Here is a 6,000-nt window from a genome sequence, read left to right as displayed (position 1 = left end):
ATGTCAGGAGGGAGGAGAATTGGAGGAAGAGTGCCTTTCAGGGTGGAGGAAGAGGTGGAAGGAAAAAGGAAGACAAGGAGGAGAAGGAAGGAAGGAGAGAGAGAGAGGTGGAGGAAAGAGGGGCTGTGAAGGGTGGGAGGAGGTGGTGGAGGGGGGGAGGAAACTAGTGGGGGGGAGGGAGGGAGGGAAGGAATGCGGGGGTAGGTGGAATGTGCCGGCTTTTGGTCATTCAGGCTCCAGCAATTACAGGGGAAGGGTCCTCAGTTTTGGTAAGATATTTTTCCTTTCTCTTTCCAATAAGTATTTTTTTCTCTCCAGTAATTACCTTTCTCCATTAATTGCTTCTGTGGTGATATTGATTTTAATTTGTATTGTAAACAGGCCTGAGTGTTTCTAAAGCCTACTCAGATGATTGAAAGGGTAAGAAAGTAACATAACAGAGCTGGGTGGGGTGTATGTATGTGGAGCTTGGGGTGTGTGTAGTTTTGTGTGTGTGTGTGTGTGTGTGTAGATTGGGGTGTTTGTGTGGAGTTTGGATTGCGTGTGTTTGGATTTGGGTGTGTGTAGGGTTTGGGTGTGTGTGTAGATTGGGGGTGTATGTGGAGATTTTGTGTGTGTGTGTGGATTTGGGGGTGACTGTGTGAAGTTTGGGGTGTCTGTGTGTGTGGAATTGTGGTTTTGTTTGTGTATGGATATTTTGATTTTTTATTGAGATTTTCTTGTGATGGCTTATAAGGAATATTCTTTTTCAGGGGTGTGAGTTGGGGAGAAGGCAGCCTGATAGTGAAGAAGAAGAAAAAAGACCTGGATGTTCAGTAATTGGCCATGTAGCTGTAGAGAGACTGCTACCACAACCACAACTACCCCTACCACAACTACCACAACCACAACCTTCTTTGGGGGACATTTAATTGGATACTTACTAGGTGAATATGCCAGAACCTTCTGTTTTATCTATCTATCGCCAGATGCCTCAATCCTGTTTGGGGTGGCCACAAACAAATCACCTCCATGTTGCCGTCCCCCACCATTTCACTGCCCTGATCCCAACTCACACCCCCCTCTCTCATATACCTCTCCACCCCATCCCTCCATCTCATCCTCGGCCTCCCCCTCCCTCTTCCCCCCTCCACCTCACTCACATACAGTACACTCTCTTCGTCAGTCTCTCACCCTCCATCCTCTCCACATGGCCAAACCACCTCAGTGTGTTCCTCATAACGCTTCCTATCACATCCACATCCACAACACAACGTTTCTTTATATCCTCATTCGTCAGCCTGTCTCTCCATGTGACTCCAAAGGCTCCTCTTAAATAACTCATTTCCACTGCTTTCACTCTTGACTTGTGTCCTTCCAACAACGTCCAAGCTTCACTTCCATACGTTAGAGTTGGTATCACAATACTGTCATGTAGTAACTTTTTCACTTGCATGCTCACTTCCCTGTTTCTTATCACTGCTTTCAAAGAACTAGCAACCTTTCTTCCTTGCTGTACCCTTTCAAGCACTTCACCCTCCAAACCTCCATCCTTACTCATCACACTACCCAAGTACTTAAACGTACTCACATTTTCCAATTCCTCACCATCCAACCTCGCTGTACATTCACTGACTTCACCTCTCTCAAAGACCATCACTTTACTCTTCCCTACATTTCACCTTTAGATTCCGTTTCTTACACACACTCCCAAACTCATCCACCAAGCCTTGCAGCTCCCTTTCGTCTTCACTTAACAACACAGTATCATCTTGAAACGACAGTACCGGGAGTTTCCAAACACTATCCTCTCTCACCAGGGCCACTCCAACATCCACTACCCTACCTTGTATCTCTTTTATTACCCCATCCATGTACAGATTGAACAACCATGGAGACATGACACATCCCTGTTTCAACCCAACCTTCAAAGAGAAAAATTCACTTAGTTCACCATCCACACGCACTGCAGCCTTCGCACCATCGTACATACTCTTCACAGCATTCAACAACTTCCCATCTACTTCATATATTCTTAATACTTTCCACAATCCTTGTCTATCCACCCTGTCATAAGCTTTCTCCAAATCCATGAAAGCTGCATTCAACTTCTTTCCCTTCTCTAGAAACTTTTCCACTAAAGATCTAAGAATGAATATCTGATCTACACAACCTCTTCCCTTCCTAAAGCCTCCCTGTTTTTCTCCAGCTAATTCCTCTGTTCTTTCTCTAACTCTGTCAATAAGTATCCTACCATACACTTTTCCTATTATACTAAGAAGACAAATGCCCCTATGATTACCACATACTTCTTTTCTCCCTTTTCCTTTGTACAAGGGAATAATTATACCTGACTTCCAATCCTCCGAGACTCTACCTTCCTCCCAGGCCAATCTGCACATCTTTCACATCCGTTCTACCACTCTCTCTCCCCCATGCTTCAGCATTTCACCACACACTCCATCAATTCCTGGGGCTTTCCCCAGTTTAACTTTTTTCATTGCTTCCACAACTTCTATCCTACTGATTTCTTCCTGTCTTCTCACCCTCCTTCTCCCAGCCATTCCCCAGCCACTTACTCTCATTACTTCCATCCTCTATGTTCAACAGTTCCTTAAAGTGTTCTCTCTATCTGCTCACTTTTTCTCCCTTCTCCACTAGTATTCTACCATTTTCATCTTTCACTCCCCTGCTAACTTCACTTCCACCCTGTCTTTCTCTCTTCACCTCTTTCCAGAACATTTTCTTACAGTCCCTCCACTTTACACTCAAATTCCTTCCAAATTCCTCATCCACTCTCTTCTTGCTCTCTCTTACTAATCTTTTCACCTCTCTCTTTCTTTCTACATATAACTCTTTCTTCCGCCTCTCAACTTCTTCCACGCCCCTATTTCTCATCCATTCATTGTATGCTTTCTTCTTTTGTGCCACAGCCTGTCTCACCTCTTCAGTCCACCACGCTGTTCCTTGTACCCCCCTCAGTCTTCTCTTATTATTATTATTGTTATTTTAAGCATACTACTTCCACCTGGCTTTTGTGGAGGGGTTAGGTATATCTTTCCCAGCTAATTTCTAAAAATAATTTGAGTCTTTAGTGACAGATTCCCAGCCTTCACAGTTTATGGTCAAGTGTAGCCTGATTGGGAGGGTAATTTTGACTAGTAACAAGGAGACATTCCATACTCATGACCAGGGCTCTCTGTAAAATCTCTAACCCCTTTTCTGTTAATGACCAGGTGTAGTCAGATTGGAAGGGTAATTTTAACTAGTAACCAAGGAGACTTATGACCAAGGCTGTTCGTAAAGATCCCTAACCCCTTTTCAGTTACTTTATGGCCAAGTGTAGAGATTGGAAAGGTAATTTTGACTAGTAACCAAGGAGCTTCATGACCAAGGCTGTTCATAAAGATCCCTAACCCCTTTTCAGTTACTTTTTTGGCCAGGTGTAGTCAGATTAAATCATTCCATAACTAAGGTTCATAAAATTCCGTGCAAAGACTATGTAAAGATTCCTTACTCCCTTTCAGTTACTTTATGGCTGTGTAGTCAGATTGAGATGGTAATTTGGGCTAGTAACCAAGGAGACTCATTCCTTAACAAAGGCTAAAATTCCATGCAAGAATAGAATTATGTAAAGATCCTTAAGCCTTTTTTCAGTTAATTTATGGCCAAATGTAGAGATTGGAAAAGTAATTTTGACAAGTAACCAAGGAGACTCATGACCAAGGCTCTTTATAGATCTCTGACCCTTTATTCAGTTACTTCTTGGCCAAGTGTAGTCAGATTGGAAAGGTAATTTTGACTAGTAACCAGGGAGACTCATTCCCTAAGACTCAAATTTCATGCGCTTCCATACCACGTTGAGTACACCGCTTCCCGTCCGATCAGCGAAGTTAAGCAACGCTGGGTCTGGTTAGTACTTGGATGGGTGACCTCCTGGGAACACCAGATGCTGTTGGCATAACGTTCTCCCTACGTGTCGAAGTGGGGTTGGTGGAGGATTAGTGGCCCTCCCTGTAAAACAATTAACTCTAAGCCCTTGGCCACCCCGTTTGGGATACATGGCGTCTGGCAATGAACTTTTCAAAGATCCCTAACTCTGTTTTAGTTAATGCCAGGTGTAGTCAGATTGATGCTTTTGATGCGTATTTTGACTAGTAACCAAGGAGACTCATTCCCTAACCAAGGCTCCAATTCCATGCAGCAACTATTCAGAGATCTCTAAGTCCTTTTCAGTCAGTGGTTGGCCAGGTGTAGCTAGATGGGAAAGGTAATTTTGACTAGTAACCAAGGAGACTCATGACCAAAGCCCTATGTAATGATCCCTAGCCTGATTTCAGTTACTTTATGGACAAGTGTAGTTAGATTGGGAGGGTAATTTTGACTAGTAAGCAAGGAGACTCTCAACCAAAGCCCTACGTAGTGATCCTTAGCCTAATTTCAGTTACTTTTTGGCCAAGTGTAGGGAAATAGGAATGGAGACTCATTCCCTAACTAAGGTTAGTATTCCATACAGGAACTATGTAAAGATCCCTCACCCCTTTTCAATAAGCTGATGGCAAGTAGTAGTCAGATTGATGGTAATTTTGACTAGTAACCAAGGAGACTCATTCCTTACTCATGACCAAGGAGGCTCTTCATAATTTTCAGTATATGGCAAAGCAGTCAGATTAGGGAGGGGTGGTAATTCTGACTATTAGCCAAGGAGACTTATTCTTTACTCATGACCAAGGCTTTGTAAAGATCCCTAGCCCCTTTCCAGTTAATTGATGGGCAGGTGTAGTCAGATTAGGAGGGCAGTTTTGACTAATAACCAAGGAGACTGTCACAATAGCTTTGCCCAGGTGTTCATTCCTTTGTAAATTATTTCACATAGCACATTGGCAGGGAAAAAGCAATGGTATGGCTGTAGAGTCATCCCATAGCACTTCTTTGTGACTAGCATCATGTTCTAGTGTTTATCTGATTACAATTCAGCATTCAGAATGGAGAGATGGCAATTTTAGGCCAAGGTAAAGTAAAAGCAAGCTAGTAACCAAGGAGACTCATAGCACTTGTTCATGACTAGCATCAAATTTTAGTTGTAAATTGGAATAGTAACCAAGGAGACATTCTTGACTCAAAACCACAGCTCTTCAGATGCAACCACATCTTCGTATTTTTTGTGGGAGTGACCAGTCAGATTTTAGTAGTTGTAAATTGGAATAGTAACCAAGGAGACTCATTCCTAACTCATAACTACAGCTCGTCAAATGCAAACACATCTTAGTATTTTTTTGCATGAGTGACTGATTCAGAAGTGGCTATAGGTATAAAAACAACTTTCCACTTTGAATACTTGGCTGTAACAAAATTTTATTAGAATATGATGCTATGCCCTTCTTTTTTGGCTTAAAATATCATAGCATCATGAATTTTGAATTGTAACTGTAGATCAGTAGAATGTTGCTAGTCATGAAGAAGTGCTGTGGAAAGGGTACTCTATAGCATTACCTTGTTCTGCCACTGAACTGTGTGAGATGGACTGTGTAAGGCAAAATATAGGCCAAGTAGAAGGTAGAAGAAGAAGTGCTATTTACTGTATAACTGTCTACTCTAGATGTGAATAATTTGTATTATGTTCCTACAATCATTGCAGTGGTGTTCCTGTGGCGGCCTTGGGTTTGTGTGGGTGTAAGTGAAGTACAAGAAAGCAGGGTTCCAGAGAGATGGCAGTGTGATGGCGGTTCAAGAGGAGTGAAGGGAGACTGCCTGGAGAACTCAGAGTAGCAGAGGGGCCACGACTGCTTGGAGAGGTTGAAATCTGTTGTGATGGGTATAATACTGTCTCCTGTCTCTCCTGTCTGTTTTTCCTGTTTCTTGTCTGTCCCTCTTGTCTTTGTCTTTCTTGTCTTTTTCTCTCATGTCACTCTCTCATGTCTGTCCCTCTTATCTGTCTGTCTCTTATGTCACTTTTCTGTCTTTCTCTTGTCTGCCTCTCCTGTCACTCCTGTTTGTCTGTTATTGTAGGCAGGTAACTAT

At 42.8% G+C, this 6,000-nt stretch overlaps 1 pseudogene; it reads left to right on the top strand.

Annotated features, from left to right (window-relative positions):
* The first annotated feature begins 3,821 nt into the window (after positions 1–3,821).
* On the top strand, positions 3,822–3,940 carry LOC145404798 (5S ribosomal RNA; annotated as a pseudogene).
* The last annotated feature ends 2,060 nt before the right edge of the window (positions 3,941–6,000 follow it).

Source organism: Coenobita brevimanus, chromosome 64 (assembly GCF_032717465.1).
Source record: "Coenobita brevimanus isolate Jiangsu-jjx chromosome 64, ASM3271746v2, whole genome shotgun sequence".
Lineage (NCBI taxonomy): Eukaryota > Metazoa > Arthropoda > Malacostraca > Decapoda > Coenobitidae > Coenobita > Coenobita brevimanus.
This window is presented reverse-complemented; position numbering and strand designations above follow the sequence as displayed.